Source organism: Crotalus tigris, unplaced genomic scaffold, assembly GCF_016545835.1.
Source record: "Crotalus tigris isolate CLP2741 ecotype Arizona unplaced genomic scaffold, ASM1654583v1 scf7180000019364.2947544272:3078424, whole genome shotgun sequence".
Classification (NCBI taxonomy): Eukaryota; Metazoa; Chordata; class Lepidosauria; order Squamata; family Viperidae; genus Crotalus; species Crotalus tigris.
Window position 1 is genome coordinate 1,759,793 of NW_024097500.1, and position 13,075 is coordinate 1,772,867.

The 13,075-nt window shown below is 40.7% G+C and overlaps 1 protein-coding gene across 2 annotated transcripts in view; it reads left to right on the forward strand.

Annotated features, from left to right (window-relative positions):
- The window catches only part of MEGF11 (multiple EGF like domains 11), a 231,647-nt gene that overhangs the window by 90,867 nt on the left and 127,705 nt on the right, over positions 1-13,075 (forward strand). The window lies entirely within an intron of this gene.

Sequence of the window (13,075 nt, forward strand, 5' to 3'; positions counted from 1 at the left end):
AGTCAACCAGAATCAGCCAGATGTTTAGACTGGTTGCAGCATTTTAATCCACCTATCAAGTCCTTCCCAAGGACCTGGGGTAGACAGATGTTAACATTCAACGGTGTTACAGATATCATTGTGGGATATAAGCTGTTCCAATAAAGCTGCCTCTTGCAAGTGGCAATTGATGGTGTTTTTGTAATGTCAAAAGCTTTCAAGTGGTGCTCCAGATGATCTGGGATTGTACCCAACGTACTTATTCGTACTACTGTTGCTTGTTTTTGCCACAGTTGTTCTACTTCTATTTGTAGGTCTTTGTGTTTTGTTAACTTCTCCATTTCTTCCTCTTCTATTCCACTATCTCCAGGCACTGCCACATCCAATATCCAGACATTTTGTCTTTCTTATCAAGAATTGTTAAGACTAGGGTGTTATGTGGCAGGTGCCTGTCGGTGGAATTCTAAACTCCCAGAGCAATTTAATTTTTCCGGTTTCTATTACTTTGTCTATTTTTTGGTCCCACCAATTCTTGCTTGCAGGCAAATGCTATTTCTTGAAGATAATTATTATTTCCCACTTTTTAAATTATTTGGTCAATTCAAGGTGGTGAACATGCCTAATTAGCCTGCCTCATATTTCCCCCCACAACTGTGACTTGTCCAAGTTCCCCACAATCACATCAGCTCAGCTGGATTGGGCTGAGGGAGAGGGACTGGCCCAACCAAAGTCACCCAGCCACCCATCGTGCCTAAGACTAGAACTAAGACAAGACTAGAACACATTGTCTTCTAGTTGCTAGGCCACTACACCAAATTAACTCTCCAGTTTGTATGGTTATGGGCACAATCTTGACTTTTGTGACATACACACACATACACGGAGTCCCGTGGTTGGGAAATAACCTGGATACTATTCAAATATCTTTCCTTTGCCTGAAGTCATCAAGTAACTTTCAGCAAGCCACTTCCCTGAGTGGCTTTATGTAGCAGAAAAGTCTAAAATAGAGTTATTGTAGGAGATGACCAGGCTGAGCCCAAGGAGAGCTCAAATGCGTCATCAGTCTGGAGTCCTATACCCCCAAAATCCAGCCATCCCCTTTGAAGTCCATTGTTTCTTATCTGGTGCCAATTAGTATTGACCGTTAGTAGATCCGATTCTGGTGTATAGGTCGCATGGAATAAATTTGCAGTGCTCCTGGTTTCTTGCCCCTAACATTAATGGCATCTTTTGAGAACTAAGCAGAGTGTGTCATGTAAACTAAGCCATCATATGGTTTATTTCCCTGTTAAGGAAACACACAGCAATGTTAATTTGAGTTTAGAATTGACTATGAACGATGGAGTCTGGGTAGTATGAAGGATGTTATATAAGCCGCCCTAATGCATGGATAGGTAAGTGCAGCTCAAGCTTTATTGTATTGCCTTGGTTGAAAATCCTCCTGGTGGTATTTAAGAACAGCATCTATTTACATCATCTGGGTTTGAGGCCATCAGCAGCTCTCATCATCGGGCATTTCAATGTAATGTTTGGTCCTGCTGTTTGCAGCCTTTTGCAATCTTTCAGCCCATCAACTTCAATTTTTGAAATGACTTTAACCCGGAAGGCAAGAAATGAAAAATAAAATAGATTTTCCAGCTAGTCGCCTTGGTGTCATGTAGGGCTGCCAATTCAAGGTCCCAAAGCATTTTAATTTAGGCATTATTTGCTTGTTCATGATAGTTCATGATGAGAAACATGTAAGTGCAAAGATCCTTCAGCAGAATAGAACAGAACAGAACAGAGCTGGAAGGGACCTTGGAGGTCTTCTAGTCCAGCCCCCTGCTCAAGCAGAAGACCCTATATCATTCGAGACAAGTGGCTGGCCAGTCTCTTCTTAAAAACCTCCAGAGATGGAGAACCCACTAATGATGATGATGATGATGATGATAGGGATATTGCACCCAACGTTGGAGAGAGCGAAGGGTGAAGGTCCAGGATGCAGTGAGGAGCTTTGCCCATGCTGGGGCCAGCTGCTGGAAACAGAAGCTGTTATTTTCTGATTCTTCCCCTCTCCCCAAATAGGAGACAGACAGCAGAAGGAGACCTTTAAAGGAGAAACAACAGACCCAACAGGGAAGCCAGGCAAATGAATCCTTCCTTTTTGTGTGTGGCTTTGAAAGAAGAAAAGCCCCTCTGAGCAAGGAAGGACAGCTCGGCTGGCGGTCCAGCCGAAATGCCTCTTTATGTGCCTCATCAGTTTGCATGAAATCTGGGAGGGTCTCCAGTTGTAAAGCAATTGCCATCGTCTGACAGCAGAAGGGAGACCCACAAGGGGGACTTCTCGAAAGACGTTCATTTGCTCTCCCGGCCTGAGAAGCCTTTATGAACGATGTAAAGATCTATTTTATGGTGCCGTTTGCTCAGTATGCTCCATAAACATTCTTTTATGTTTAAACTTAATGCACCGAATGAGAGACCCATCCGGAGGAGCTTCTTTCTGTGAAGGAAAATGAATGGAGCTGCATGGAAGAAGGAAAAAAACAACAACGAGAAAGGGAAAACAAAGTCGGGGTTACATCCTGATTCCTGCTTTTTTCCATTTGGGATAAAGGAGTAGAAATTTGGTTTCTAGGGCACAAGACAGGACGCTGATTCTATTCTGCAACCTACCAGATAATCCTGATCATTTCCATCAAACTGGGAGCATTTCTGCTGGCATCTAGGTTTGCACGCTTCTTAATTTCAGAAAGGGAACTTTGAAAATGAATGAACATTTCATGGTTTCTGGACTCAGGGGGCTTCCTTAGCAGCTCCAGGGGGCACCGAAAGAGGCACTTGAAGTTTGTTATGTTCCTCCTCACTCTGGGATGATGAGCGCTTCTGTGCGGTGTTGGAATCTAATTGCATTTTAAATAGGGGAGCAAAATGACTTTCTACCCAGGAGTTGTTTGTTTGTTTGTTTGTTTCCACTAATTAGGTAAATTAATCACTGCTAGTTTTTTTTAATTTGGGGGCTAGATGTCTACTAAGAATCTGAGAATTCCTTGCTTGTGATGCTTCTGCAGCGTGAATATTTCTCCAACAGGTCCACTTCAGTCAGTCAAATAGAAGTAGTCCTTGACTTATGACCACATTGAGCCCAACATTTCTGTGACTAAGTGAGACATCTGTTACGTTTTGTCCCATTTCACGGCCTCCCTTGCCACGGTGGTTAAGTGAATCACTGTCACTGATAAGTCAGGAACACGATTGTTAAGTGAATCCAGCTTCCCCTTCAGAAGGTCGCAAAAGAGGATCAACTGACCCTGGGACTCTGCAACCGGTCATAAATATGAATCAGTGTGGCCAAATTTCTTTTGATCGCCTGACCATGGGGATGCTGCAGTGGTTGTAAGTGTGCAAAAAGGTATTAAGTCACTTTTCTCAGTGCCCTTGTAACTTCAAACCGTCATTAAATGAACAGTTGTAAGTTGAGGACTCCCCATGAATGAACAGCTGGCTCAGGAATTCTGGGAGTTGAGGTCCAGGAGTCATAAAAGAGCCAAGGTTGCCTACCCCTGAGCTGAGGCATGGCACCGTGCCTTAATCCTGAGTTCTAGACAGGCAATGGAGGGATGTGAGATTCTTAGAGCAGAGGCTGCTATGAATTTCAGTGGCCACCAAGATTCAGGACAATTTAATACAATTCTTAAATTGCAAAACCAGTCGTCTGCAACTTATAACCATTCATTTAGTGACTGTTTGAAGTTACAACGGCACTGAAAAAAGGGACTTATCACTGTTTTTCATGCTTACGACGATTGCATCATCCCAGCGGTCATGTGATCAAAATTCAGAAGCTTGGCGACTGGCGTGTAAAGATTTTTGTGGTTGGTTGTCCCTCTCCAACTTTTCTGAACATTCAATTGCAAAATTAAGTATATTTATTTTTGCATTTACATTTGCCAGTAGTTACTCAGGTGGCGTTCATTTCAAAGCTGATTCATTTTATTTATTTATTAAGTTTATATGTCGTCCATTTCACTTTGAGAGACACTGGGTGGCATTCAATATTTACCAAAAGCAATGAAGATTGGATACAGGTGGTTGAGATTTTCTAGTTCTACTTTGCTGACATTGTTCAAAATTAAAAAAAAAAATAGCTCAAAATTATTTCGTTTACATTCATTAACCATCACCATCACCATAACAAAGATAGTTATACAAATACAATTTTAAGCATATAGAAACCTGAATTATATTGGAGTCTGACATTATTTCTATTATCCTCTTTTGTCAAGCAATTAGTGTTTAACTCCTTGGAAATAAACCTGTCATCCAATATCACCTTCAGCAAAACAGTCTTAAAGTACTAGCCTGTTCTTTTACACAATATAATAATATAACTTCATTGTGGTGCTACTGAATGGCATCTTAATTTGCTTTTTATTAATTTAGATACTGGCTTGGTTTTAAGAATCCCTTTTATTTCATTCCATTGAATTTTCTGTTCTGTAAACGAACTTTTTAAAATAGAGCATATGAAAGGCAGATGATCATTAAATAGATCCCTTGCCGTTCCTCTTAAAACATTTTGTAGGCTACGCAACGTTGTACTGCCGCTTTAATTCTCTCGCTTACAAGCAATTTGCAATTTGAGCCATAATCTTCCTAACCTTTGCTGGGCTGGTATGTCCTTGAGGTAATGCGGAAGGTTAGAGTAACACATTAGTACTCGTTTATCGAGCTCTGGCGGTACCTGAGATCTAATGATATTTAACTCGGCACCTAATGTGAGCTTTAGGGGTGATTACAAGCTGTCCCTTGGGTCTGGGCTGTGGGACAATTTCCAAAGGAGTCACCAAACAGTGACCGATTGACTTGTAAGCCTGTCAAAACCAATTATCTCCCTTGACAACTCAACTTGCCTTTTTTTTTTTTTTTGCAGCCGCATATTTTTGCTACTTTAAGATTACGGAAGGGCAAAAAAATATATATCTGCAATTCATGAAAGTCTCCCAAAGGCTTTTATTTCTTTTTCTTTTTTTTCTTCCACCCTCTTCCTGTTGTAAGAAATGGAAGGTTTGCATAAACAAGGCCTCCCGTGGAGCTTGGGAATTTGAAGGCTGGGCAGATAATCTGTCGTCACGTCTAATCAAACACCCTGCCTCTGATGGACCTCTGGGTTATATATTCTGTAGTAATTTATGGGTGCTGCTTCTAGCAGTTGTAATTAAAGGCCACTTTTAATTAAGCCTTTAGGATAGAGACTATAATCAAAAGTAGAGTAATCAACCCACCTCCTTGCTATCTTATTGGGGTGTCATTTGGGTGAATTGCTGGAGCTGACAAGTTACTTTTTACTTGGATAAAAATTCAGAAAGCACTGCTTCTCCAAGGATGCTCCCTTCCTCCCTCCCTCCCTCCCTCCCTCCCTCCCCTCCTCCTCCTCCTCCTCCTCCAAGCCAATGCAATTCTAGGCTGCATCAACACAGGAATAGTATCAAAGTCACGTAAAGTGTTAATACCACTTTATACTGCAGTGGTGAGACCACATTTGGAATCCTGCATCCAGTTTTGGTCACCATGATACAAAGCAGATGTTGAGACTTTAGAAAGGAGGTAGAGAAGAGCAACAAAGATGATGAGGGAGCTGGAGGCTAAAGCATATGAAGAATGGTTGCAGAAATATATTCTGTACCCCCCATCTCCCTTCCCTTCCCCTTCTCCAGTATTGGAGATCTACATCTTTTTAGAATAGGACACCATCCTACTGAAGGTCTCGGTCCATCTCCAGAAGATCATGGAGCTAATGAAATTGAGGACTTTTTATAACCTTCTCCTTCCTATGGCTGCCCTTAGCAGCTAAGTATTCAGTCAACAAGGCTCAGGAAGCTGACAACCCCCCCAATTTCTTTCTCAGTTGTGTCCAGTGACTCTTGATGGAACTACTTAGATGTTTCCTCGCTGGCTCTGGCTTTCAAAACTTTGCTCTGGGTCAGCTAGAAGGAACCACAACCATTTTCCTTTTTTCTGCTTGAGCTGAAGACAAGCATAAATTATGGAACACACAAGATGCGGTATTAATCTTTCAAAGGGGAAGAGGAAGAGGGAAAAAGTGATGGACAGAGTAGGAGAGAAACTCTTTTGAAGTTGGGGGCAATGCCGCCATCCATTTGTTGAAACAATCTCTTTGCAGAGGAGATGACAATGTGCGTTTCTTCCTTTCTGTCTGGAGACAGACAAAAGAGGAATGAACACAAGTCATGTGCAGCTACCTGGCTGCAGTGTTTTTCCCTGCATCCCTCATTCTAAATATCTGCTTGCGCATGACATTTACCAAGGAACAACATTTGCAAATTACTTGTTTGATTAACACCCGCATCTCTCACAGTTTCGAAAGGGTAAAGTAATTGAACACTGAATCGAGTTTAAAAAAATGTGAACTTTTATGGAAGATGCTGTCCTAGACTACAAATTTCCCTCGACTTTATTTATTTATTTTTTAATGCTCTGTCTGTCAGGGCATAGAGAGGATTTGTATTTTCCAACAATATATTGAGTTGAAGTCTCAACTGTCACTTGTTCTGAACTGCAGAATATTATTCTGGCATTCTGCCGTACTAACTCACAACAGGTTTAAATTAGTCTGGAGCCTATTTTGAAGTGTTTGCATTAATATTTAAGGCACTAAACAAATAACTTGCCTTCTCCCATAGTTGCCACCAAACTTTAATGCCTTTGCCTGATGTGCTCCCTGCCCAGTTGATGAGGCCCTGACGACAAAAACGAGGACATGGATGGTGGAAGCTGCCAATTGTAGCTGTGCTCGTTTTCTTATTTTTCAAATCTTAGATTCATAGTCTTATTTTTCTGCACCAGTTTTAGATTTTTTTTAAAAAAATGCATGGAAATGCTTGTGCTTGACTATATTCCTGTCTCCTAAGATAAATGTTTTGGTGTAGGTTTGTTCTTAAATAGGGACATGATGGCCTAGTTGTTACTGTCGACTGGAAGTCTGGCAGTTTGAGACCCGAGCACCATGTGATGGGGTGAGCTCCCGTCCTCGCCCCGGCTCCTGCCAACTTAGCAGATCAAAAGCATGCAAGTGCAAGTAGATAAATAGGTATCACTTTCTTGGGAAGGTAACAATGTTCTGTGCATCTCGGCGTATAGTCATGCTGGCCACATGACCACAGAAGCATCTTGTGGCTCCCTTGGCCAAGAAACGGAGATGAGTACCACCCCTTAGAGTTGGGTACCTGTTTAGCTTATTTTTTTGTTCTTAATAGATGTACTTCTCTGATCTAGTTCTGTGTGTGTTTAATGAACTTTTTGTTTGCATTTTCTCCATGAGTGTGTTTGTGTGTGTGTGTGTGTGAACGGATGGGGAGGGAAGATGGTATGCATGTGTTATTAAAGAAAAAATCTTCACAACATTCAAAAAGGGAAGAACTTCATACTTTTCCTGCATTTCCATTTTGTATGGAAATTTGTATTCAGATTTGATGAAACCCATCAAATATTTTTCCCTATTTCTAGGAAAGTCTATTCAAAGGAGAGCACCTGTGTATGGATACCCTGTGGCTATGTGTGCTTTTGTATGTGTATTCTATACTTATAATATACTTATATTTTATTCTTGAAAGAATATATATAATAGATAGAGAGACATATAGTGGACGCTTAGCCCTTTCTAGAAAGAATCCAAATCTAACAGTGCTTCAGAATAAGTTGAAGGGGCGTATAACAGGAAGAAGGCTTCAAAACTTTTTTTAAGTAGATGCATTTTTTCTTAAAGAAATGCCTCAAGGGGCTACAAATGTTTACAGAATAACAGCAGCAAAGATTTGATTCACCTTCATGGCTCACTGGTTCTGCTGTTGAGCTGCTGCTATGGCTTAGAAGATTTTTCTTGCACGCTGGGACAGAAAAGAGCCGGTCTTCTTGATTTCAGATCTTTAAAACTGTTATCAAATCTCCTGTCAATTTTCTCTCATGTGCAACCATTCGTACAGCAATACAATGGCACTGGAAAAAGTTACAACGGCATTGGAAAAAGTGATGTATGATTGACAGGTCCTCAGTCTTATGACTGACAGTATCTGCATGATCACATGATCAGAATTTGGGCCCTGGGCAACTGGGATGTATTTGCAGTGGTTGCACCATCCCAGGGCTCATGTGACCCTCATTTGCAGCCTACCAACAAAATCGAATAAATTTAACAAATAAATAAAGGTGGGACTAACAGAGGCTTTCTAATAAAAATAGTTTCACAAGCTGATTAAATTTTTGCAGCCTCGTTTCCAAGCCTGAGCCACCTCTGTACAGGAGGAAAAGATGAGTAGCCTTAAATATTTGGATTTATTTTTTTTTTTTTTGTTTGGGAACGTAGATGAGGAGCAAATATCAAAATGGAAACATGTATATCCGCTTTATTAAGTTTAAGAACAAGATTGGATTAAATGTCAAAGGAGGCTTTCGTGTAATGGATGACTGTCTTGGACTTGGGTGATGTTTAGGGATGCTGTGATTTTTCCGAGGACGAGAGGAACGCTGTGACGGATGTCATTGTAAACGATTAATGCGACTCAGTTCTCTGAGCGGCCACTTTTTAAAACTAGCTGACAGCCTTTCGTTCTCCCCTGGAATAAATCTGCTCTCCGAAGGGCCGACCAAAACCTTTGCTTTGTTTTCACCAGGGCTCTTCCAACTGGCCCTTTTATGACTTGTGGACTTCAACTCCCAGAATTCCTCAGCCAGGCACACGTGCCTGGCTGAGGAATTCTGGGAGTTGAAGTCCACAAGTCATAAAAGGGCCAAGTTGGAAGAGCCCCAGTTTCAACCTAGATGGGGAAGAATACAAACAAGAGAATCCTTTCTGCTTCTATTCCCCACGTCTTCTTAGGGTCAACATGGTGGGTTGTGGGGCCTGCCAGGAACACAGAAAACCAACGAGAGGCAGGAGCAGATCTACCCTGAGAGTACAGGCAGTCCTTGACTTACAACAGTTCATTTAGTGACCGTTCAAAATGACAAAGTCTCTGAAAAAAGTGACGTAGGATGATTTTTCACATTGAACGACCATTCCGATATCCCTATGGTCACATGATCAAAATATGGGCGCTTGGCAACTGGTTCGTATTTACAACGGTTTGCAGCAACCTGGGGTCACGTGATCCCCCTCTTGTGACCTTCTGACAAGCATAATGAGGAAGCCAGATTCACTTAACAACCGTGTTACTAATTTAACAACCGCAGTGAGTCACTTAACCTCTGTGCCAAGAAAGGTTGTAAAATGGGGCAAAAGTCACCTAACAACTCTCTTGCTTAGCGACAGAAATGTTGGGTCAGTTGTGGTTATAAGTTGAGGACTATCTGTAGTATGTAGTCCTCGACTTATAACCATTTACTTAGTTCCCGACTTATAACCATTTACTTGGTCCTGACGCACCTACCAAGATGGCGCAGTGGTTAGAATGCAGTATTGCAGGCTGACTCTGCATTCCCACAGCCAGCAGTTTGATCCTGATGGGCTCAAGGTTGACTTAGCCTTCCATCTTTCCAAGGTCGGCAAAATGAGGACCCGGATTGTTTGGGGGCAACAGGCTGACTCTGTAAACCGCTTTGAGAGGGCTATGAAGCACTATGAAGCGGTATATAAGTCTAAGCGCTGTTGCTATTCTATTGCTCCCTGGTGGGTGCTTGTGACTTGTGAAAGTCACTAAATGAGTGGTTGTAAATAGAGACGACATTGCTTTTTTAGAAGGGGAATCATAGTTTAGCACACAAAATGTATTTCAGAGAAGGAACACAATGAGCATTAAAGCAGTTTCCAAATAACTCTAAATTACCAGAGCAAAATTAACATTCTCTAATGTTGCTTATCGGTGTAAAATGCAAGGGGAAAAAAAAATCAGTATCCAGCTTTTTTAAAAACCTCCATTCTGCAAAATTTAATTTGGTTCTGCATCAATTCTATGGTTTTGGAGTGAATAAATTAAAACTTCCTTCTAAACTATAGAATGCAATTTTTAAAAATAGATTTATAGACTACAGGATGAGCATGTTTGGGGTTTCTTTTTATTCCCCTATAAACAGTGCCATTATATCTGCTATTATTCTTGTTTACTTGACTTCCAGGCTGCTGGCAATAATGCAATAATAGATTTGGAGAATTTATACATTGTATGCAACACTAGAGCAACTGCAAGATTGATTTGAGCTAACATTGATCATATCTGCCTTTGTGACAACACTGCCTCCCCAAGGGAGTTGAAATGGGGAGAGGGGAAGAATAATTGGGTAGTACACAGGTCCTCTGGGTCCCAGCTGCATCACCCTAGTTGATGAAAGAGAGTGGAATAAATTACCATCCAAGGCTAACTTAATTTATTAGTCCCAAGAGCTAGCTCTCTTATGCATAGACTTACATCCACTTCAACTCTGCCTCATCTCTGCTGTGAGACTGGGGTCTGCGTGTAAACTGGGAGGGGGACAAGCAAAATTTAGGGTGTCTTCTATAGAACTTGAGATTCTCTATCTGGATCGTGTTGACTTAGCCTGCAAATAGTCCTCGACTTACAACAGTTTGCTTAGTGACCATTCAGAGTTACAATGGCACTGATAAAAAATTACTTATGACCATTTATCACACTGACGTCCGTGGCAGCATCCCCTTAGTCACGTGATCAAAATTCAGACACTTGTCGACTGGCTCATATTTATGACGGTCACAGTGTCCCAGGGTCATGTGATCACCTTTTGTAACCTGCTGACAAGCAAAGTCAATGGGGAAGCCAGATTCACTTAAAAATTGTGTTGCTAATTTAGCAACTCTGGTAATTTACTTAAAGGTGGCAAGAAAAGTCAGAAAATGGGGCAAAACTCACTTCTCTTATTTTTTTTTATATTCAGCAGCTTCAGCCTCTCTACCTTTCTCATTCCAGGACCCATGAATCTGGTTCATCTCATCCTCTGATTAGTTTTACAAGTTTTTCGAAAGCTCACGTTAAAATGGGAACCTTGTGCCTGTTTTTTTTTTAATGGGTTCATTTTTGTTCGCGGTGTAATGTATACTTTTCCTCCAATATGTTCCTTAATGCATTACATTGTGTACAGTTTCATGAATATATGAATTTTTTGCAACTTTCCCCTAATGTGCATTTATTTTGTAAGAATTCAATGAGGGCAACTCAATTTCGGTTTACTTAGCGATTCAAAAAATAGGCAAGTTTATGTTCACTGTTTTTCTTTTGGCATTCTCCAACCTGACACTCTAGAGATGATTTATAGGACTCATTTCCAGACCAACCGAAGGGTGCCAAATTAGGGAAGGTTCCTGCAAAAGAAAAAAAAGTAAAAACGCTGGCAAACTCTGCGTATCAACACAGTGGACCCTATTGATGCTAAGCCATTGAAACTGGAGAAATCTCCTACAGCAGTCCTCGACTTACGACCAGAACTGAGCCCAACATTTCTGTTGCTAAGTGAAACATTTGTTAAGTGTCTTTTGCCCCATTTTACAACCGTTGCTAAGTAAATCACTGCAATCACTTATCATCAAATATCCATTATTTACAAGTCTTCTCTAGAAAAGAAGGGAAAATGGTGATAAGTCATGATTTTTCCCCGAGATTTGGGATTCTTTCAAGAATCCACTAGTAAACTGAGGGAAAAAAAGGACAAGGAAAAAGATAACCGATTAAGGCAGAATTAATAAATATATTTTAATTTCCGGTGGCAAGAAGACAATAATACAAAGCCTGCTAACTTTTGCAGTATTCTAGATTCTGTGTCTTAACTGTAGATTTGGAGATATTAATATTTTCTTGACAATTAAAAGCAGGATTAGTACATTTCCTAATTTGCCGATGGCAATTAACTTCTGAAATCTGCTAACCTTTCAGCGGTCTTCCTGTTATCATGGGGAAAAAACTGACATTTAAATTTCACATACAAAGACTGAATGTTTAAGGATGGCATTGATTTTATTTTATTTTTTAAAGAGGATGTTGTGGGTTTTTACATTTTTTAATTCAACATAATTACAATCAGTGACCAGCGATATAAAACACAGAAAGAATGACCAAAGGAACAAAAGCAATGAAGCAATAAAATCTGAAGAATAGTGACTTTCAGAAGGGACACCTTATTATTATTATTATTTTTTTAGGAAACTGTTGAAAACGAAACATTGAATGCGTTCTAGCATTTCAATACCTTGGCATGATTTTAAAACTTTCAGAAACTAGAGGGAGCAAATCAATCCATCCTTGGCAAAGTTAATACTAGCGCCAAGACAATTCTGGGTTTTTTTCCCTCCTAAAGCGAGCACTTTTTTTTTTTGTTCTGCTAAATTTCAAGATCACTCCACCCAGATGAGTCTGGGCAGCTTAAGAAAAGACCAAATGAACCTAGCAAAAAAACCTCATGCATGTGTTTTGTTTTGTTTTTAAAAAAATAACACAACAGAACAAAGCAACCATGAATACATGCCCTTCTCCAAAACTTGGAGAACTGCGAGCCTTGAGAGACATTTGGAATGTCATCGGGGTTGCAGCCTTACAACCTCTGGTATTCCAGAGGGCAACAGTCTGCAGAGAAGGAATTGGAATAGAGCTGGAAGGGACCTTGGAGGTCTTCTAGTCCAGCCCCCTACTTTAGCAAAAGAACCTATACCATTTTAGACAAGTGGGTGTCCAGTCTCTTCTTTAAAAACCTCCAGTGATGACAAAGCCTCCCATTTTGTATGGGCCTCTTTGAGTTGGGGGGTATCCTATGACCCCCTTTGAAAACTCAATCTCAGGATGCGTTCAACAGAACTCCTTTACCTTCATCTGATGTCTAATTAGTCTCTGGTGTCATCCCAGGAATTACTCACTTTGACTAGGAACTTGTATTACTTCGACCCTTCCACTTCCTGAATCCCTAAATCCCTTCCGTGAGAGCTGAAAACTCTTTAGCCTTCAGCAGTCTCTGACATTCAGACTTTATTTCGGTGTATCTTTATGGATGAATCTAACTGGGATTCCCTTGTTGCAGTTAATGAGCACCTTGGGGTTTCCCTCTTCTTTATTAAGCCCTCTAATATGAGGTTCTTGGTTTTTGTTGAGATTATTTGGATATAGAG